Below are 23,041 nucleotides of genomic sequence, written 5' to 3' on the forward strand. Positions count from 1 at the left end.
GCTTGGACCGTGAATATAATCTGCACAGTGTTCTCACTTGGCGTTTGAGGGAACACACAACAAGGTGGATGCCTGCAATAGACTAATTCCGGGGAAAAAAATGTAAAATAATGAAAAACTACATCCTCAGAGGGAGAACTTCTCATTACTTTGTAGCTCTGAGATGCCAAGGATGTCACTTACCCTCTCCGTTACTGTAGCAATCAGGACACTTGGGCCTTAGCATCAAAATAGCACCATTTCTGAAAGAGATAGCAAGCTGAGAGAGAGTATTCAAGGGCCGGGCATGGTAGCCTAGTGACTAAAGTCCTCGCTTTGCTTGTGCCGGGATCCTATATGTTTTAGATCCTATATGTTCTATATGGTTCTAATCCCAGCAGCCCTGCTCCTCATCCAGCTCCCTGCTTGTGGCCTGGGATGGCAGTCAAGGACCGCCCAAAGCCTTGGGACACTGCACCCATGTGGGAGACCCGGAAGAAGCTCCTAGTCCCTGCTCCTGGCTTCAGATCAGCGCAGCTCCTGCCATTGTGACTGTGTAGGGAGTGAGTCAACAGACAGAAAAATATCCTCTCTGTCTCTCCTCCTCTCTGTGTATCTGACTTTCCAATTAAAAAAAAAAAAGAGTATTCAATAAAGTTGAAGCCTTAAGCACTCTCAAATGCAGGAATTCAGGTTGAATTGTAGCGAACAGTATTATTCACTTACTATTTCCACCTACTTGACAAAGGTTTACATATTTTATTTTTAAAAAGATTTACTTCTGTTGGAAAGACAGATATACAGAGAGGAAGATCTTCCATCCACTGATTCACTTCCCAATTGGCTGCAACAGCTGGAGCTAAGCCAATCTGAAGCCAAGAGCCAGGAGCTCCTTCTGGGTCTCCCACGCGGTGCAGGCTCCCAAGGCTTTGAGCCCTCCTCCACTGCTTTCCCAGGCCACAAGCAGGGAGCTGGATGGGAAGCAGGGCTGCCGGGATTAGACTTGGATCCCATATGGGATCTTGGTGTATGCAAGGCATGGACTTTAGCCACTAGGCTATCATGCCTGGCCCAAAATATTTTGTTTATTTTAAAGAGAAAAAGAGGGGGGAGGGGGAGGAAGGGAGTTATCTCCACCTGTTCATTCCTTTCCAAATGCCTGCAACAGCCGGGCTCGGTCAGGCTGAAGCCAGGCCCTATCTGGATCTCCTCTATGGGGGCCAGGGTCACAGTACTTGAACCATCATCTGCTGCCTTCCAGGCATGTTCATGGGAAGCTGGATTGGAAGCAGAGTTGGGACCCCACATAGCCAATGTATGATGAGGGTGTTCCAAGTGGGAATTTAACCCACTAAACCAAAATAGCCACCCAGTAAATATTTTTTTTTGAGGACTTACAACATGCCAACTAATACTGGTTAGCTGTTTGGTGGCCCAAACAAGAGAAGCTGAGTTCCACAATGCAGCACAGACCATGCATAATAAAGCTGGGACACTCTGAGGTGATGGCCAGTGACATATAAAAAAAATGAGCATTGAATTCGAGTTGGGTCAGGGCCTTATTAGATGGAGACCTTCCGTGTGAGTCAAAACCGAAATGATGCTGTGGGGTTGTGTGGGTAACTGAAGGTCACTCAAGACCAAGGTGTATTTGTAGGGTATGTATGAGGGCGTCATTGGCTCCTGCGATGGGCAGCTTTGGACCAGTGTGGGCACAATTCTTGGGGAGAACCCTTGGAAACCTACACGCAGTCTTAGGAATTACCAAGGTCCACATGTACTCTGCCATGAAAAGTCAAGGAAGCACATGTGTCATGAACTGGCCTCTGGACTTGGTAGCTGTGAGCGCATGTGCCTGTGACCCAGGAAACTGTTTCCAATCGCAGAGTCCAAAAGATCTCCCCACAGTTCTCTGCTTCCAGCCTGGAATTCTCACCACATCTCATAAAACTCCCTGACTCTCTACAGAACCCTCAGACCCAAACTCCATGAGCCACAGAGCCAAGTTTTACCTACATCCCTCCAACTTCGGTATGTTGTCTTCATGAATGAAAACAGAAGTGACTGAGGTTATTGATAGGGCCAGGATGGCAGAGAGCTACAGCCAGGGGTTCTGTGCCATATTCTTAAGAAGTTTTGTTTTGTTAAGATGTGGGCTGGGTGCCTTTGTCTTGCATCGCACGGGAGGCAGGGATTTCTGGTTCAGATTCAGACTGGAGGTGGGGAGAAGGAAGAGGAAGAAAGATCCTGAGAGATAAAGGAGAACTTGTTAGAAATGATAAAACAGTTATTTACCCTTTGCTTAGGCAAAGGGAACCTTCAGAGAGGCTTTACTAAGAATGACGCAAGTTTTTCAGAGATGAACTGGCATTCTTTGAAAGGGCATCAGCTTTCTTTTGCACAGGTGTTCAGGACCCGCAGGAGTGGGTGCCCAGCTGAATCCTGGGCTGTGGATTTCCTGAGGGCTTAAGGCACGCACAGATACCAGGGACTCCCTTCTCAGATTCTCGCTGTGTCTCTCACTTTCTCTCCTCTCCTCCCTCCCTCTCCTCCGTCCCTCCCTCCTCCGCCCAATCTCTCCCAATCTCTTTCTTTCTCTGTTCAGTTCCTTCAGGTAATTCCTACTCAAACTTGCACCAACTTGTTTTTGACTGACAGTGAGCAGTTAGAATGTGTTCTTTGCTCTAAGAAGCCGTAAGCACCTACTCCCAAGACAACCTGCACTGACGGCTCATCTCTGCCTCGGCTCAACTTCACATTCAGCTAGGACTCTGCGCTCCCCTGGGCTTTGCAGGTAAGAGACACACGTTTAAGTCAACATTGGAGCCTGGAGCGCACTGCGCTGTGTTTGAAAAGCTTTACTTGTAAAGGTAATGAGAAAGTTGTGATTCTTTTAAAACTTACTTAAATCATTCAAGACATCCAGGCATATCTTGGGGGAATTTATAAGTACTGTTTGCATGTGGAAAACGGGTTTTTCCTTAATGATGGGACAAAAAAAAGTGCTTTATTCTTTCTGTGAAATAATATCCAGATGTTGTCTTGTTTGCTGTGGGTGTCGGGGCTCTAGACCGCGGGAGAAAAGTGACTTGGTGTTCTCATGGCAAGTGCTTTTCTACCGTAGTGTCTGCTCAAGCAAGCGCGTGATCGATTTCCAGCAATTATAGAGCGCTTTGGCTAATTCTCTAGCCATGATTTTTCCTTTGTCAGTGAGGAAATGAGTTTAGGTGGCCGTAAGGCAAAACCTCATTGGAATAATTTAAAATCTGCTACCTATGCATATAGGAGGACATACGTTATGCAAGTTTTCTGTGGTATAAGGAATGTAAACAATTCTGACTTAAAAAAAAAACCATTTGGAACCTTGTTCACAGCCCATGGGTAGCGCTTCGGGTAATCTGCGTATAATTTCTTGTGGATTTAGGCTATTCTCAGCTAATGGATGTCATGCTACTGCTCCTGTAAAATTCCACTTGTGTCCCTCTCGACAAATCCACCGTTAGTGACCACAAGGAGAGACTTTGGGGCTCAATGTACGTTTCTCGACCTCACAATTCCTTGGAGAAAACGCAAAACTACAGTTCACATTTCTCTCAGCTGCAATGTTTTAGTGTATTTTTTTTTTTCATCTGAATGTGGCTTCCTCCCCCTGCCCCCATTGACCCTAGGGGGGATTTTGAAAAAAAAAAATTTATATATATATATAGACACACACACATATATTGTCAGTGATTCTTCTTTCTTTGCAACCTCAAACTCACACAATCAACTGTTGCTCCAGATCCTTCCCTGCTGTGTTCTTGTGTGCGTGTTCATACAAATATGCCATGATTAGGTAGAGCCCTAAGCGATTGAGCCTGTCTGATCAGAAAATGCCCTAAAGCTCCAAAGAAAAGCGCCCCCCCGAGGCTTTCACATCCTTCTATGTGAGCGACTTCCTGCTCGGCCATTCAACACTCACCTCCACCACGGGGCTCCCAGCACTGGTTGCAGGACACCTTCCTGGGGCTGTGTCTTCCAGCAGCTTTGCATCTTGCTTAACGGTAGTTGACATAACTGACCGGCCTTGCAGGAAGCCGTGTGGAGGTCGTGTGGCATGTCCTCACTTGGGCTGGGAGAGCTTAACCATGTCGCCAAGTGTTCCAGTCTCAGAGGTCAGAGCAGTCATTTCTTCTCTGAATTCATAAATGTGTCAGTAGTCCGGGGGCTTTAGAGAAATGGACTTAGTGGGAGTTTGTGATTCTGGTTGCTTAAGGAAAATACATTTCAAAGAAGCCCTCCCTCTCTCTTACCGCGCCTTCCTGCCACCAACGGTTGTGGTCATTTCACAGAAACTGCGATTCCTCCCATTTCCTCTCCTCACACTTATAACCAGGGCAGCCAGCTGCATCTGGGGGCGAAGGAGAGCACGAGACCCCAGGATTCACGTGCCAGCACTCACAGCCAACAAAAGCAGGTTTTCTGGCTCCTTTGCCTTGGGCTGAACACGCCCTCCCTCTGCTTTTGCATTAAGAAAATCTTAAAAGGGCTGTGCTTGTGTGTTTGCACACACACGCGTGTGTGTGTGTTTGCATGCATGCGTGTGTGTAACTACGCCACATGACAACAGCGTGCTTGCGACAAGAAAAGCCATCAATATATGATTGCACGTACCCAACAGAGTTGGTACACTTGATAGAGTTGAACTGACCCTGTCCCTCCTCCCTCATCTCTGTGAAACTGAGAGAAGTCCTTCATGTCTGTGGCTGCACGGCCCTGGGCTTTGTAGAAAATGCATCTGTGGAATGGAATCTTAGAAGCCACAAGTCCAGGGAAGGCAGCAGACAGGGTAGCAGAGCTGAGGCTCAGCATTCCTTGCAAATGTGGGTTTAGGGCGTGGAGGCATCCCGGGTCCTCTGTGTCTGCCTTGACTTCTGCACCAACACTACTCTCTTGATATAGTCCACCCTGTTCACATGGGATAGACCCAAGGTCCCCCATAGTCCACCCTGTCTACATGGGATAGATCCGACATCTCCCAGGGTGTTGTTTAAAATCCTCATTCCCTTGAAAAGAACTCTGCTTCCAGACTAGTTGAGACAGCGCTGGGAGCATTCAATGTGAGTTTTCAGTCTGCTGGGAAAACTTAGCTGTTTTTAATGGGCAGTTCCAAGAGACAAAGCAGACATGCATTGCTACTGACTCCTTCTCTCGCTGTGGTCTCTCAGAAGTGGCCTTGGGAGTGGCTGGTCAGGGTTGAGTGCTGCCAGAGCAAAGCCACCAGGTAAGTCCAGAACAGGTGGGTCCTCTTCAAGGTCCTGGGGCCCCAGAAACAGGTCTGACCTGGCGCAATTGGCCCTTGGCTGCCACTCAGGCTGGCTTCCTTGTGCCAGTTTTAGAGAGAGAGAAAAGGGCTGTGAGACCCTAAGAAACCTCCAGGCAAAAGTGCCTGGGAATTCCCAAATCTCCACTACATTAAAACATCATAAAGAGCCTGCTCCCTGCATCTACATGGAGAATTGCAGGCTTGGAGTGAAGAGAGAATAATTAATCACCATCACGTAAAGGTTCGGAGGGAGTTCTCTATATTGTATGTTCTTTTATCTTTACTGCTTTAAGATCAAAGGAGAAAAGTAAGAACATGGCAATTATTTCTAAAAGGCAACTCAAGACAGCGGAGCCTGCCAGATGTTGCAGCCTCTGCAGGGCCCACTCAGGATGAATGCAGGCTGAGGTCAGGGATCCCGCCTGCTCTAATCCATATCACAGATCCTGCCTCATTCCCAGGGCTTTGGGATCAAACACAGCCATGCTCTTGTTGTCAGATGAGAGTCCCAGGAGGAGTCTGTTCACCTATGAGCCCTTTGGTGGGCACCTTGCAGTAACTGAGGCAGAGATTGTAGCCCTGTGGTTACCGCAGCCCACACTAGGACTTCACACCAGCTCAATTCCACAAGACTCTCTACTTCCTTCTGAAGTACAATGCCACTGTGTGATAGTCTAGTTATTCTCACCATGATCAGAAGACAAATTAGGATCACTCGATCATGCCTGCAGGTGTTGGAGGAGAACTAAGAGAAGGACATGGTTTAGATTTTTAGTACAGAAGTGCACAGGTGCCAGCCACCTGATCTGCCTCCAGGAGGAAGCTATGAAGTGGAAGGATATATCTATGCTATCCTACCCATGGGAGGCAAAAGGCAAAACTCTGGAAAGAATTAGCAGCAGAATAGACAAAGTTTTCTTTGGCTCTTCCCCATGACCCTGCGGCTCAACTTTGGAGCAATGTAGAGGAGCGGTGGTCTGTGTTAAATAAAGCAGGTGGTACGTCCGCTAGCTAGCAGGCAAAAGTCACAGGGGCAGCACTGGTTTTTCACTCCCTTCTTAGGGGTGGGAGTTCAACGTGAAGAACCGTGTACCTGAATTTACAGCCACCAGAAACGAGAGTCGGTGTCAGGTGGGAGAAGGAGCACAGCTGTGGGGTGTTCCACAGTGTCCCAAGGACTCAGATTGGGCCTTACCCCATTCCTGGTTCTGCATGAGCTGGCCCACTGTCAAGCTGATGACTGGCCATATTCTTGCATGTTTGCACCAGAGACATGAATTTGGCAACTATGAAATCTGAAACAAAATGAACACAGGTATGTGACTGGTAAATTCAGGCACTAAGACTTTAGTGGGGTTGGTGGGGTGGAACTCTGCAAAGCAGGACTGATAAGTACATTCCTTATCTTACATAAGAGAGTATTGTTTCTGGAATGAATGGTTGAATCAATTTGTATACTAATTTAAGCTGCTGGCTTCCTTGTCTCTCGGAGGATTGATCAGCAGAAATGACCCTACCTCTCCCTACTCAATGGGACATGGATCTGGCTGTTTTCTGGAATCCTTCTCACTCTGTCAATGTGTTGCCGTGAAAAGAGCAGAGCCTCAGATTGTGACTGAACCTTCCCATCCTATCCAGGTTGCAGGTGCCATGCTGTTGGAGCTGCTTTGTTCTGATAGCCAGGTAGTAGGTGGGCACTGAAATTTGTGATGCATTTTTTTCCTGGTTTTTGGAAAACCAGCAGTGTACAATTTGAATAATGCCATGCTGACCTGGATCCTAGAAACTCGAAAGACATTGGCTGTGCTGGTAACACATGGATGTGCCTCCTTTGGAGACTCGAGGGTTTGCCCTATCCACAGGTCTGCATGTCTGGCAGAGAGCATTGCTCCTGTGCCTGTTATTCTGTTTCCAATTTCTGATAGCAGTTAACAATATCATTTCTCTGTCTGGATACTTGCAAAGCTGGTGCCTATCAGGCCAGATAACACCCCCACTTGGTGCTGTTTACATTTGAAAATATTTGCAGATTGATATCTTTCTCTAGCCTAGTCCTCCGTGCCAAAGAACACAAGATTGGCTCCCTGAATATTGCTTGTCTTATTCCCTAAATATTCCTTTCCTATTTCCTCCTACCTCTTTGCAGCAAGTTAGAAAAAAATCATCTTTCATTTGGGAAAGTCATGAGGTGTGGCATCATTCATTACTACTCTTTCTACAGACCTTCTCTCCACCAGATTGGTTAGGAGTGAAAGGAAGTGAATAAACCAGGGGCTCCACTGCTGTGTTTGCAACATGTTCTAGAAGCTAAGGAATGAGAACCCCACCCTGCCCTCTGCATCTTTTCACAAGCCTGTGGAAGTAACTTAGAATCAGACAGTGAGATGCAGCACACACAGAAATCTCTGCACCAATGAATTCCACACCCAAGGCAGCGTGGGTATGCCTCTGTGGGGAAACTATAGGTACAATGGCACTCTCTCAAGGCCAGTGTCTACAATGTAACAGAGCTTCTTTTTCAATGTTTGTCCCACAAAGTTCTAATTTACAATTTTTACCTAAGGTTCGTGTTATAGACTAGGTTTTTCTTCAAACTGGCCCCTGAACATTAGTTACCAAAAGTGTTATATAGGAATGGTGACATTTGAATGTCACTCCTGAACAAAAGGTTTGCATGGAGCATCCCATGACTCGAGTCTGGTGAACAGAAATGCTGTGATAATCGGTTTCCACAAACACTCAGGGTTCCAGCTCTTGGACCCTGTGAAGAGAAAACTGTTCCAATGCTGGAACTATGCTCTCTGGGGGTCTGGGGCAAGGGGTGATGCCCCCAGCCAGAAGGCAGGAGAGGAGGCCCTAAAACACAGTCAAGCGCGATAGCAAAGCAATCTTTATCTTGGGAGGTTGTGCTGGGGAGACACTGGTGTATATGCATTGGTAGAAGTGAGGTCAGCACTTGGGAGATGTGCTGTGCTTTCGTCATATCCCTTGGTAGAACTCCACAGAGATGGAGAACGTATCAGAACTCCACCAAGTTCTACCAACCAGCATTCTTCGCCTTTCTCTTGGAGTTCTGTATCCACTGTGGACCATAGATGTGTCTGTACCCCTTTCCAGCCTGACAGCTCTGAGTAACCCAGCTCTCTGTCATGGTGTGACTGTGGTCGGTGTGGGACGGTCCTGCATCATGTGGTCCCTGGAAGATCTAGTGTGATGTCCTGAGCCTCTTGGCTGTTTGTTGTTCCTTCGGGCCCTGAGCTGCCTCTCTAGGTGCATGGCCAGCCTTGGAGAATTCAAAGCATGGCTGTTCCCTCTCAAACCCTGTCCCCACCCCCAATTTCCCAATTTAAAGAAATACTTGTCTCTTTGTTTCTTTATGCTCCCTTTACTTCTGAAAAGTCTTCAATGAATTTAACCACACACGTGCACACACATTCTAAATACAACATGAATTGAAACAGCTATATAAAAAAATAAGAATAACTCAAAAAAGTAATTTGATTAATCATTTATTTTTCATCTATTTTATCTATTTTTCTATATTACCTATATATAACATAGATATGATATATAGTATCTATATGATCTATTTTTATATATTCATCTATTTTTAAACCTCACAATCAGATGTCTCGTGAGCCAAAGGCCCTTGTTTGTTACTTCAAAGTTAAAGATAGGTCTAAAATATGCGTTGTATTGGAACCTGGGTATCCATTAAGCACTCATCAAGTCTATTTTAACCTGCACATTTTTTAAAAATTTGCTTTGAATTATGACAACGTCTGTTCCTTGTCAGAGATACTGCCATCATCCCTTTCTCTCTGTGCAATTTAATTGTCCATTTTGGTCTCACCTTCCCTTGGCTAACACCAGCACAAGGGAATGTCACCGGGTTCTCTCTGTCCGGTTGAGGGACCCTTTGTATTCCCTCCCTGTTCCTGTGGAGAGCCAGCTCATCCCGCTAGATCCTGGCCTGCTTGTTTGTCTTCTTGCCCTTTAGGAATACAAAATCACAAGCACTATCATTTTTTCCAATACTTCCTCTATTTTCCCATTGGTTGGTCCAAGAAATAATTCTTCAGCAAGTACTTATCAAATCACACACATTGATATGAATTATTTTTCTTATCACTTCATCTTCCTTGTACAATGAACTTACATCTATTGGATCCTGCAAACATACATCACAAATCTTTCTATCTTAAATATTTCGAAACTATCAGGATAGTCCAAAAGGTCATGGAAAATGGAATTAATGGAATTAAAGGGTAAATTTATTCTGATGCCAAAATAGTGCAAAATCCGTGCCTTTCTTTCATGGTAAGCATTTCCTGCGAATTTTTTGAAGAATTCTCATATATATATATCTGAAAAGTGCTAGCTGTTAGTTTTTCTTCCTGGATGAAAGTTGCAAAGTATTAGCCTGGCTCTGAGAGTCATGTAAGTCATGAAGGTGGGAGACATCTTTCCTGAGTGACAAAATGGGGAACCACGTGCCTACAGTAGAGTAACTATGCAAATGTGATAAAGTACGACATGTGTACAACGTTTTGAGCATAAGGAAATAAGAACCTGAAATCAGAAAGAAACTGTGGAACCAGTAAGGGTCAACATGTTTGACGATGGGGAAACAGGGTAGGAGGAAAGAAAGCGTGGGTGTACTGCATTCATGGGGCAGACAGGACTGACCTGGCTCATGATGCAGCGTATCCAGGAGAGGGCCAGTCAGCCCCAGCTCAGTCTCCATCAGAGGCCGTGTTTAGGTGCATGGCAACCAAGGTCATTGACACCCCGTGTGTTTTAATGTCTAAACTTGACAGGGAATTTTCTGAGATTTTCCCATTTTAAGGATGAAATTCTATGGGACTAAAACTTGAGAGTCCTCTCTCTCTCTCTGATTACAAACACCTTTCACTCTCCTGGGAACAAACCATCACAAGCCAGGAGGACAAGATGGACACAGGTGCCCCCGCAGAGGGCAGGAAGGCATTAGGTACACGGTGACTGAGCTCTCTGGAGGACAGTGATGACCGTGGATAGTACGCATGGCTGACACTGTGGAATGCTTGCTTAGACATCGTTCTAAGTACTCCTTAAACCCAACTTAAGATGGCTTCATGATTAACTTCCACAAAGATGAGCCAACACGGGTACAGAGGTTAAATAGCTTGTTTGTGATCAGAACCTTCAGAAGGGCTTGACAGTGGCCTTGGAAGTAAAGTCATTGGTTTCTGAGACCACATCCTTCCAGGTCTGCCAGGAGATGTGGGATTCCAGGGGATGCAGGTTGAGAGTGTTTGGCAAGCAAAGAGGAGCCGTGGAAGATTTTGCATGTCAGAGTTCTGAGCTACACTTCAGATATACTAGTGGTGGCCAAGTGACTGGCCTGGAAGCAACTTTGAATAGCTGGATCAAAGGAATGGAGACCAAGACTACAACAGTGACCCCACCAAGGGCCAAGGAAGACACATGTGCTAGGAGTACTCAGCAGGTGGAACCTCTGGAATTGCTCAAGCTAAAAAAAAAAGGGAGGGGGGAGTGAAGGAGTTCAAAGTTAGAGAACAGGAAAACATCATTGTTAGGAACCAAAGCACAGGAGTAACTTACAGGAGCTCAGCTTCAGACAAGTCAGAAGTTGGCATTTCTCTAGGGGAGAGGCCTCGGGGGCATTGGAAAGAGGGTTGGGAAGATGCCGCAGTAGGCGGCAGTCAATGTTCTGAGGCCGTGAGTAGCCATAAGGGTGAGGAGAAGGTTCCAGAGAGAATGTGGGGAATAAGAGGCCAGTAAAATGACCGAGGGGAACGTGATTGGGCGAGTAGAAAAGCAGAGAAATCCACCACACAGTAAGAGAATGAAGTTCCACAGCAGAGGAAAGACCAAACAGCCTGCTACATTAGTAGGAATCAGAACAAGAAACTCCAAAGGTGGGGTTCAGAGACCCCCCCCACACACAGAGAGAAAGGGAGATGGAAGATCTTAGCAAGTATGGAGTTGAACGACGAAGAGGTGGAGAGCCTGAAGATGCCAACAAGAACAGATGGTGCAGGAGGGCTTAGCAGCTCAGTCAAGTCACATTCCTGCAGCAGTCAGAGGCCTTGCGAGGGCATGGCTGGGCTCCCGAGCTCACTCCTTGGACGCATGCAGCGTGGCTGCCTCTCAGGCTGTCAGTGGTGAACGCTTTGCACCGTCTCTTGCTCTGAACATGCTCACCTCCCTCTGCCCTTCCTTAGAGTCAATCCAGCTCATGCACAAGGTGACACCATGCATGAAGTAGGACCAACCCGCAAAGCTTCAGCAGATGGTGATGTGGTACCTGAAGTCACACAGACTGTGACAGCCATTGGTCACACCCAGGAAGACACCTGAGCGTACCAGGCTGGAGAGAGCTTCTTGTTGTAGTTTCCCAAGCAGCACTGGAGAAGCTGCAAGCCCGTTCTTGAACGTGTTTCCAATGAAAAGGGAAACATAATGCAGTGTCCAAATGTGCTAATCACTGCAATGATTAAAGCTAGACATTTCAAGTGTATTCTTTCCTAAGCTCAGCAACCTCTTGAATAGGAGCAGGATCCAACAAAGACAGGGATGAGAGAGAGAATGAGGAAGTTCTGTAGTTTTGTGCCAGCTCAACCACTGTCAGTGCTGCCTGGGAACTCATTCAGTTTGAAATGTGTGATGCTGGCACTGTCAGTGCTATGCCTGTGAATTGCCCTATGTTAGCAGTGTGAAAAATCTGTAAATACATTTTTTAATAATCACAGCTTCCATTTTCCTAGCCAAAGTCATGCATTTGGAAAACTTCTAGAATGGGGGTATGCTTACACTGTGCCCAACCCCCAACTGTGCAAGTAATACATGTGAATGAAAATTGTAGAAGATAAGTTCTAAAATATGAGTAAAATACATTAAGCGCATTTTAAAAAGAAGTGATTTAATTATTCTTTCCCTCAGTCACAGATTCCGTAAAATAGCAATGCCAGTTTACAGAACTGTCTGCCTCGTTCAACAGTTTGAAAGCAATCCAGCTACTAGAGTCAGGGAAACACGTTGCATGTAAACTATAAAGTGCTACAGAATGCATTGTGCTTTGAAAAGTAGTTGTTTGAGAAAGACTACTCAGAGCCCTCTGAAACAAAGACAGGAAAGAGCAGGAAAGGCACTGTCTGGTCAGGGGGGTCGCTCTGATAAGCAACAGCCTGGGTTTGGGCAAAGCAGGGATGGCATTCCAATGTTCCCGGACATGCAAAGTCCCGATGTGCCAACACCTGGTCATAGTCCCTGGGGTCAGCCCGATGCCCTGCAACTCAGTTGCTCAGCACGTTGGGTGCATGGGAAGTGACAGCACAAGTGGCCACTCCTCTCTTCACCCAGGTTCCCATTTCCCTAGGACCCTTGGCTGCCCCTGTACCAAACAGGCTGGACACAAGGCTTTTCCGGATGCAGCTGTTGGGACAAAGACTCAAGCTGGAGGCTCGTGTTTACGAGATGGGTGATCCTCTCCCAATTATTTACCGTTTTCGTTTCTGACATGTCTTACTGGGAGAGATACCTATCAGTGCGATAATGGGGAAGCTCACGGACATGGTTTTCATTGTAAATGTTGAGGAAACTCCTCTGACTACTGTTGCATGAATCAAGAGGGAACAAGCATTTTCCAAATGAGCAAAAAGGAGTCCTACTTTCTCCTTGAGGGTCCAATTCCCTTTTTAATATAGTTCTGCATTTAAAAACAAATAACCAAACTAAAAAGCACTTACTTTACAAAGAAACTCACAAATTTAGAGTGAAGGGTGTTAACAAGCTTCTTGAGATCTTTAAGCAGCTTTTTCACATTTTAGCTTATAATAGATTCTACCCCATAGTCTCTAGATGATGCAATCATGGGATGAAATGGGAAAGAACTGGGTTTGTTTCTAGAAGCTACCATTTCTGATGCAAACAGGATCAGCAATTCTCCTTGAAGCTTTTTCTGGAGGTTGTTTCCTGTCAAGAACACCAAGAGAGGTAGCAGTTTTTCTGAGTTTTTAAGAAGGGAGTGACAAAGAGAAAGAGCGTAAGCTTGGCGTGCGAGGGAGGCCTGCCCTGGAATGCGGGTGGGTCTAGGAAAAAGCTGAGACTTCAGTGGAAAACATACATGGGTGTGTGGGAAGCCCTGTAAACTATAAATTGACTGCATACTGCTCAAGCTGGTGTGGAGAGAAACCACAGACTCCCTGAAACCACAAGGTGTCCCCGGAGTCAGGGCTGTTTGTAATTATCAGCAATCTTAGCAGGGTCTCTTGAATCTGGTCCTGGCAAACCACCTGCCATTGTAGCTTTGCACTCACTCTGGGAATTCCTACTCCTCATTTAGCCTCCCCACTGGCTGACCTGTGGTCTATCCATGCCCCTTCTCTCCAACAAGGGATGCTGCTCTATTGCTCCTGTCTTTGCACCACACCCCCGCCTCAGGCCTCACTGCCTGTGCCAGCATAGTTCCATTTCCTGGCAGGCCATTCTTTCCTTTTCCTGCTAGAATTGAATTATCCATCCTTCAAGGCCTTTGGAAGCCTGGCAAGGCTCAGCTTTCCATTCTCGTAGAGCTGAGCCACGTTTGCTCTTCCTGGAGTTTGTCTTCTCCAGCTTAACAAGTCCTGGATAGTGTCTCTGCCGCCAAGAAGTAGGGGGGAAGTTTGTCCCACTTGAGAGTGTTGGGTGTTGGTGCTTCCAACTTCCCTGGCCAGAAGACAGTCTCTTGGTGGGCAGACTGAACCTTGCACTGGACTGAGAGAACCAAAGCAGCTACTAAGTCCTCTTGAGCATCTGAATCCAATGCATTCAGCTCCCAGTGTATTTTTATTCTAACAAGGACACTGAAAATCAGGGAGAAGAAGTCTCTCGTTTGGAGTCAAGGCCTCATTGCCGTTCGGGGCCTCTCCATGCATCATCAGGAGGACACTACGTGTAGGTAGGCTTTCGCACAAGCTTCCAGACTTTCTGTCAATGCCCCTAACACCAGATCTTAACCGTGAGATCTGAGACTCGAACCCAAATCTGGCGCTGGTCCTACCCTCTTTTCTACGTCAGCCCTCTGTTCTTTTTTTTTTTAAAGATTTATTTTTATTAATTTTTTATTGGAAAGGCGGATATACAGAGAGGAGAGACAGAGAGGAAGATCTTCCGTCCGATGATTCACTCCCCAAGTGAGCGCAATGGCCAATGCTATGCCGATCCAAAGCCAGGAGCCTCTTCCGGGTTTCCCATGCAGGTGCAGGGTCCCAAAGCTTTGGACCGTCCTCGACTGCTTTCCCAGGCCACAGGCAGGGAGCTGGAAGGGAAGCTGGGCTGTCAGGATAGAACCGGCGCCCATATGGGATCCCGGGCGTGCAAGGTGAGGACCTTAACCACTTGTGCCACCGCGCCGGGCCCTGCCCTCTGCTTCTTGATCACCAAGATGCCAGTCGTAAGTTGAGCATGAAATACTATTAAATGAATCTGTGATCATCCCAATTTTTCATTGCCAGGGAACATACCAAACCCTGCATCTTGGAACCAAGGAGAGTCTTTATTGCTAAGACCATGATAAAACTTTATTCCTTACTCTTTGCTTTATATGAAAAGACTATAAAAGTTTAAACACACATTAATATTCAAGGAAATGTATAATTATTGGTCACCTGGGTCCAACATAATTCCACACATGCCACAGGCATCAGGAGGAGTCTGATGTGATTCCTCTGATTGCCAAGGGCATGTCTGAGCAATGGCATGCTTCAATTACCCTGGAACAGACAAGTACCTCTGGGCACCAAGAAGTGCTACTGTAGCTGGGTCTTGGCTTCACAGCTTTGCCTGAAGACAAAGCCAGGCTGCTCATCTTCAAAGAAACCTGTGCTGGAGGAATCAGCTCAGATTTGGAACGTGGTCCATCCCTCAGCACTCCTGTCGCTTCGTAGCAATGTTCCAAGCCTTTCCCCTGTAGGAGATGAAGAAACTGACACCCAGAGAGCCCCGTGACCCACCTGAGGGATTGTAGCTCACAGAAGAGTGGGTCTCCCGATGGCTCCAGGCCTTCTCCTGTTCTAGGCTCATGCCCAAGAGAAAAAAAGAGAAAACCAAACTCAGGTGGCAATGAGAGAATTCAAGCAGCCCCTAACTTGGAAACAGAAGAGTATGGAGAGCATCCTGGAGAAGCCCATCAACGATCAAAAGGGTTTAAAAGGCCCGTAAGTATGTACCGCTTGCATGCGCCAGTTGAAACAATAGTGTTATTTTAAAACTTGGTCTGCGGTGACGTACCCCTAGCCCTGCCCCAAACCTGTCATTGCCAAGCTGGCCCCCAGGGAGCTGCCAAAGTCAAGAGTGTCTTCCTCTCCGGAAGCAGTGACCCGGAAGTCGCACTGCACTCTTCAAATCCACCTCTGCTGTGGCTGTCCCAGAGTTTCCGTCCACTTCCTGTGTCAAAGGTCAGCTGGGAGCTTCTGTCGCAAGGAAGAAATCGAGTGTACAAACACATGCGGAATTCTACTGCAGAGAAGACCCCTCATGTCCATCCCCTGTCCGACAGCCTAGCGTGCCCCCGTGTGCTGCGAACGATCATCCACCATGACAGACTGTTTCCCAAACAAATGGGAAACCAGCCAACCCCATGACCCGCAGCTTCAATTTACACCACGACAAAATGCACTGGCCCCGTGGCAGCTGTAAGAGCTCCTCAAGTGAGTGGCCCCACCATAACCATTTTTCTCCCCAATATTCCACAGCCCCTAAGAGGGAAGGGAGATTCAAGCACGAGCATGAGCCTCCCACGTCTCCAGGACCCCGAGGAGTAGAAGCTGCTGCGCAGGCTCCCAGACCCGCGGAGGAGTTAGTACTGCTGTCAAACACCTGAAATAGAAACAGCTGATGCTACAAGAAGGCTGCCTTTTTCTTTCTTTTTTAAACAAAACTCTCCTGTAGGAAAGCTGTAGCTCAGAATCTGTCCTCAGAGATGGGTGAGACGCGCTCCGAAGTGGGACAGAGGCCCCTTCCCCCTTGGGGCAGGGCAGAGTCCGACCTCCTCCGTTTCTGTCCCAGGAGCAGGTGACCTGCAGGTATAGGCTGCACACAGCCTTTTTCCTTCAGGGTCCGGCTCTGCCATCCCTTCCTCAGATCTCTCCAACCACCAGCAGAGCTTGGGCACCAGCACTTGAACCCCAGGTAAGCCCTTCCCCAGGTGCTGCTAGCTGACTAACAAGGCTGGGCAGAAGGGAGAGGGCAGCAACACTTGAACCACAAAGGGAATTTCTGGAAGGTTCCACCAGAGTGACTCCTCTTGACCCAAGCATAGTTTCCTAAGCTGATCTACAGAGAGCCATTTCAAAGAGTTTGTGGAAACATGGACTTAAAAGATAAGAGTAGTTTGGTGTAAGAACTAAGCAATTTTAAAGAAGTTCACGGAAAATGCATACTATGAAAACCATACAAAGTTAAACATCTGTTTGTTTTTGAAGATTTATTTGTCTGAGAGGGGGAGGCAAAACAGAGAGGGAGAGACCTCCCATCCACCGATTCACACCCACAGTGGATTTGGCAGCCGGTGCCAGAAGGCAGAGAGCAGGAGCTTCTGGGTCTCCCACATGGATGCAGATGCCCAAGCCATTAGACCAGCTTTCCCTGCTTTCCCAGGCCGGTATTAGCAGGAGGGGTGGATTGGCAGAGCTGGAACAGCCAGGACTAGAAACAATGCCCATGCGGGCTACTTCCAGTGCAGTCAGTGGCCTTACCTAACAATGCCAACCCCAAAGTAACATCTTTTCATTCATGTTCATGAATAGTCTGAAGTCCTCCTCTAGAGTGCTCTAAGTTAAGCTTAGCTGTGGTTCATAAATCATCTATGCCTTTAAATACTGCATTTGTCTAAGGGCTCACGAAACCATCTTCCAAGCTGGCAAGTACTGGAAACCATTCACCTCTAGTTTCTAGGCACATTTCATTGCATTATTAATGATCTGTTGATTACTCTATTCAATTACACATGTCGCTGGAGGCATTTCCCATTAGAGTTTAAGTTTTATACTTTCTACTTTAGAATGAAGATGGTCCCCCAAACAGCCAGTTTTGTGTGCACAGACCCGGCACCCAAGTCTGTGAGCATGAAAGTGCAGTACCCTGGACATCAGTAGTTAGCAGTCACTGTCCATGTTAAAGTCCATTCACTTGCAGGAGCTCACGTGTGCTCTGACAGTCGCCATTCACCGTGCTGGAAAAGAACTTTGAGGTCATTTCTTCCAAACCTCTCATTTTACAGATGTGGAAAGCAGCAGTAATTGATAGCTAGTGCTATTAAATTATAGCTCTCCTAAGACAGGATAACAGAGTCAGTAGTCTTCTTAATGTGTCCAATTGCTGTATAGATCCCATGTGCGGATGAGTCTGCTCTGACCTTGAGCATTGGCTTTCTGTGGTTTTCCATGTTTGTGTTTCTAATGTGGCATTTGTAATCCAGAGACCCAGGAATTTTTTTTACCACTAAGGCCTTTGCTTAATCCCTGCCTTGGTCAGTCCACCTCTCCTGTACTAAACCAGAATTTCAAGCACCAACAAAGTCATGCATGGGTAACCAAAGATGCAGGTTCATGCTCCTCTTCACAGCTGGATCATTCCTCTACCTCTGGTGGTTCCTCCTGTGTGAAACTGAAGGGCTGGCCCAGGTTGATTCCACATCCTTCATTCTGTTCCTCTTACCCGAATACTGGATTATCATTTCCTTAACAGAGATCATGTTTCTTCAATTGTTATCACTACACCTCCAAAATGTTCTGTGAGTCTGTCATCTGCCTTTCTCTTCTCTAAATCTAGAACAAAAGCTTCTGAGAGCAGCCAGCACTGTGACACTGTCCCATATCCAATCAAGCATAGTAGGTGATGAGTAAACACATGTCATGTGCATACCTTCCCCGTTGCCCTCCATACCTAGAGGAACAGGTGCTCACATCCATTCAAACAGGAGCTTTCCCAATGGCATCAGTACCTTCTTGCTTCCCACATTGTAAACATTTATTTATTTGCCTGTTTGTATTTATTTGAAAGGCAGACATATAAGCACACAGCCACACCTACACAGACACACACATACGTGCACTCAGAAGCTGAAAGAGGGGAAGATCTTCCATGTGTTGCTTTACTTTCCCAAATGCCGCAGAGCCCAGTCAGGGCCAGACTGATACCAGATATCTGGAACTCAGAGTGGGTCTCACATTTGCCTGACAGGAACCCAGCAACCTGAGCCATCCCCTGCTACCTACCAGGGTGTGCATAAGCAGGAATCTGGACTCACAGTGGATCTGGAACCTGAATCCAGGGACTTCCCTATAAGATTTCAGTGCTGCAAGGAGCATGTGAACTACCATTCCAAATGTCTGCCACTCACCAAATTTTGACTTCTGTATCATCCTGTCTCTTGAAATCACATCTTCTTAATTGTTTTGTCTGGAAAACTTACATAGTGCCAGGTGCTTCTTCTCTGGTTCCTTGGCTGGAAAATCCTGTCACTTTCTTTCGTTTTGGTCAATCCCTAAGACTCTGCCTTCTGCTACTTTCTTATTTTAGTGTTTTTCTTCCTTGCAGCTCTCATTGACTCCTATATGGTCCTCTTCTGATCCCCACTGCAGTGACTCCAACATCTTCAACTCCGGCTTCATATTTCTTCCTTGGAGATGGATGTCTGCAGGTGAATCTGCAAAGCCAACTTCACCCTGCCTCCCTCAATACCTATTGCATTTCACATGAGACTTACTCTTTGTCTCAGCAACAGGACCACAGTCCTTCATTTTTATTCTCACCTGTCACCATTTCACAGTTAACATGTGTGCAAATTATAATTAATGCTAAAACAACTTGGCAGCCAACCCAAGTTCATGTACAACATCCCTGAGACAAAGCCAGTAGCCTCCTATACAATCTCCCTGTGACCACTCTGCATCTCAGTGGTCTTGCCTGATGCTATTGTCATCTTTATGCCTGTTGAAAAAGCAATCTACTCAGTTTGACCTCTGTCTCGTTAAGCCATTCATTGCTAGTAACCTCTCAACTGTGTAGAAGCAAATGGGGACATTCTTCAAACTTAGCCAGACTTAGGCTCTTACTCATCTGCCTCCCCACCAGGAAATTCTGCTTTGATTGGTCTGTGTTATAAATCTCCCAAAGGGATTCTCATGTGCAGCCACAGTTGAGAACCACTGATAACTGACAGACACAGTGACTTGATTAAATGGGTGTACTGCAGTATAGTTTACCTCCACAAACTTTTGCCTGGAAAATTCCCCTTGTCCACAATCCTCTTTTTTTTTTTAAGTCTTACTTCTACAAGAAACAGGATTCTTCCAGTTGAAAGGAATCAATTCATTTCCTGGGGGAAAAAATCTATAGTCCTTCCGTATATGTCAATTCATTCACGTGAGCCGGACATGCCTTGTATTGGGCATGGACAGCACGAAGAGGACTGAGGCCAGGCCCCTGTAAATCAGCAGGTTGCTCTGTCGTGGGGGAAGACACACATGTTGGGAATATCAAGATCTACTTAAGACGTATAGAAGGGTCTGTGGGGTACTGCTGCATGCAGACTTGTTTCTGCTTGTGATATGTGATCTCTTCCGTCAGATGGTGCACTTTTGAGGGCTGGGACTATGCCAACACTCGTTTTTATGTGTGAGGGAAGTTGAGAATGTTCATGGGGGAAGAAAAAACAGAACTAAAAGGCACACTTACTTAGGAGCAAAAAATGTCTTGAAATCTGCATGTAGCTTTCCCATAGTACTCAGTTCACATGAGATTAAGGAAGACCCCTCATATTTCAAAAATTCTAATATTGCAGAATGTTTGCTGGATCAACACATGAATGAGTGGGTGATTTGTTGATGACCGGGGATCACTAGGGAACAATGACAATTCCAAGGAAACAACATTGCAGTTCAGTGCCCCAGTCAGAAGTCCCAGGTCATAACTTTCAGTCCTAAATAATGAGTATGTTTTACAACTTTCCCCAGCTGCCTGCTGCATCACCCATTCCAATGAAATAGAAGTAGCACATCAAACTAGGTCCTGCTGCTTATGACTGAGAAGCAATGATCTGTCCCTAGCAGCATGGAATGCACTTGATCTTGATAAACGAACCCCAGAGATGCAATGTGACAGCTTGATGACTGATTGGTAGACTGGAGTGATATTAGGAGAAACACCTGGCCACTCGATGGACCAAGGAATTGTTCTTTCTTCCTCTCTCATCTTGCTGTGACTCTCAAGTTCCGTCTCTGGCCCTCTTACAGGTGTTGTTGTTACAGCCAGCACAGTCGCTGAATGCATGTAGACAAAGAAGACCTCGCCATGTCTAAATGCGAGTTTTGTGTATGTAATTTGGCTGGGCAAGTGTCTGAAGGGAATAAGAAAGTGGTGTTCATGTGAAATAATTGCACTTCTCCAGTGAAAATCTGTAGCCATTCAGGCAGCAACACGCGTGGTGATAGACCCTTACAAGGAGATGACTCTCAGGGTCACAGGTGATACCTGGAGCCCATTCCCTCTTGAATACCAGTGAGTCACAGCCTGAGAGTCCTCCACCAAGAAAGCTTAACGGCTTAGTTCAGCTTCCAAAAGCATCTGGGTCATAAACGATAAAAGGAAGTACTTCTCAACCAGGAAGATTTCAAAATAATGGAAACTTACTTCCTATTGAAATCAGACAAGGATTATGTCTAAATCACTGTGAAAAAGCAACTTGGAAAACTTCACATGTAATGAAAATGCATAGAAACTGCTCACATGTGTTTAGCCCAGGTCTGTAGCATTCATTCATTCATTCATTCATTCATTTTTAGTGTATGGGCTCAATATTAATCCATTCATTGATTCATTTGTTGATTCACTTATAGAGCCAGGAGTCATAAAAACATTTTTGCAGCAGCACCTGGGTCTGGGACTGTACTCCTGAGAATATAAAGGTGGTTGGAGCCTACATTTGGAAGGGCAGGCACATAATGAAAGTGATCTGTGCCAGCATAGTGATGTCTCACTAAAAGGTATAGATGTGCAGTGAGGAGGACCACTGGAGAGAAACCTGGGGCTAGTATGAACTTCAAGACAGCTGAACGAGGGGGAACCAAGGCAGGTGGAAAAGAATGAGGCAGCCTGGGGTGTGCAAGGAGGCGAAGGCTGCTCACATCACTGAAGCATAGACAGTGGAGAGGGAATATTCAGAGATATGGACAACATGGCAGCCAGGAGTTAGATCCTAGAAGAGCTTAGGCAGAGGTAAGCAGTTTAGAGTTTCTTGTAGAGCGATGGAGGGGCAATGAGGGTTGGCTCATGGATGCAACAAAGGCAGGTACAGTGACTTTTTTTTTAAAAAAAAAGAAAGGTTTATTTTTTTCATTGGAAATTCAGATTTACAGAGAGGAGAAGAGGCAGAGAGGAAGATCTTCCATCTGCTGATTCATTCCCCAAATAGCCACCATGTCTGGAGCTGAGCTAATCCACAACCAGGAGCCAGAAGCCTCTTCTGGGTCTCCCATGTGGGTTCAAGTTTCCAAGGCTTTTGGCCATCCTTAACTGTTTTCCCAGGCCACAATCAGGGAGCTGAAAGGGAAGTGGTACAGCCAGGACATGAACTGGTGCCCATAATGGATTCCAGCTCATGCAAGGTAAGGACTTTAGCCACTAGGCTACCATGCTGAGCCCACTGACTTGGACAAATGCTCCTATTTGAAAGGTTGTATATGCATAGCAGACAGTATAACCGCGCAAGGAGGACACAGACAGAGTGTAAAGTGGAGGCTGGTGCTCCAGTGGTCTACAAGGGACTCTGAGTGGCTTCCTCACCCAGAGGACCATGGGAGGATAGAAGAACAGGCTGTGAAAACATAAATTATTCACAGGATGAGCCCAAGTGTCTCTGGGTCATAAAAGAGTAGGATCTGGAGGTGGAAGTTGGCCTCTGGCTTAGGTAACCTTGAGGGGCACTTGTAGAAGTAAATAATGCAGAAACAGAGGAAGGACAGGATGAGGGCTGCTGGTATCACCTTTGATGACTCAGCACAAGGCACTTCCAAGAAATGCTGACTCTATGGCTGGGTTTGGGACCTGGAATCCTCATTCCCTTTGTTTCCATTCATTTGTGTGCTCATTCAACAAACATTAAGGCAAGCTACGATGTGGACATTGGCAGGCACCCAATAAGACCCTGTGGCTCACATTCCCAGGAGAGGTGTGTGTATGTCATAGACCAAGGTCGACTTTTGAGTCACCAGGATCCAAATATTGTCAAACAACTGACTAGTTAGGTGACAGTTATGTGAATATAGGCAAGCTCTTTTTACAGGAACTTCCATGTATGTATCGTTACCAGAGTGATTTTGAAATTCAGACTTAAAGTATGGACTACAGATATGGGGCTGATCACATGTACATTCCCACAAATAGCAGTTGTTAGCTTGATGATTGTTATAATCAGATATATGAAAGTACACAAACAATTCCACTACACTCAGATAAGTATTCTGGGAGGCAGAACACAGAGAAGCCAGACTGAAAAGCACTTGCTAGAACAGGTAGGAAAAAACATCTGCCTACCATGGGCTCGTTCTATCAAAAGATTTGAGAGAGCAGGCAACGAAAGGAAAAAGGCTTCCAAGAGCTGCTCTGCGTGTTAAAAAGCATCGCTCAACCACAAGAGGACCAACACGCTTGAAAAAGTGAGTCACTCAGCATGGCTTGGGCAGGCGGCAGACTGGGGAATAACTGGAGCCA

The 23,041-nt window shown here is 46.3% G+C and overlaps 1 protein-coding gene across 1 annotated transcript in view; it reads left to right on the forward strand.

Annotated features, from left to right (window-relative positions):
* The first annotated feature begins 2,588 nt into the window (after positions 1–2,588).
* Positions 2,589–23,041, forward strand: part of KCNJ15 (potassium inwardly rectifying channel subfamily J member 15) — a 43,928-nt gene continuing 23,475 nt past the window's right edge. Inside the window, exon 1 of the mRNA XM_040986617.1 lies at positions 2,589–2,773. The gene's annotated coding sequence lies outside the window, so the exon portion shown is untranslated. The remainder of the gene's footprint in view (positions 2,774–23,041) is intronic.

Source organism: Ochotona curzoniae, unplaced genomic scaffold (genome assembly GCF_017591425.1).
Source record: "Ochotona curzoniae isolate NIBS_2020 unplaced genomic scaffold, NIBS_Ocur_1.0 contig_4516, whole genome shotgun sequence".
NCBI classification, from domain to species: domain Eukaryota; kingdom Metazoa; phylum Chordata; class Mammalia; order Lagomorpha; family Ochotonidae; genus Ochotona; species Ochotona curzoniae.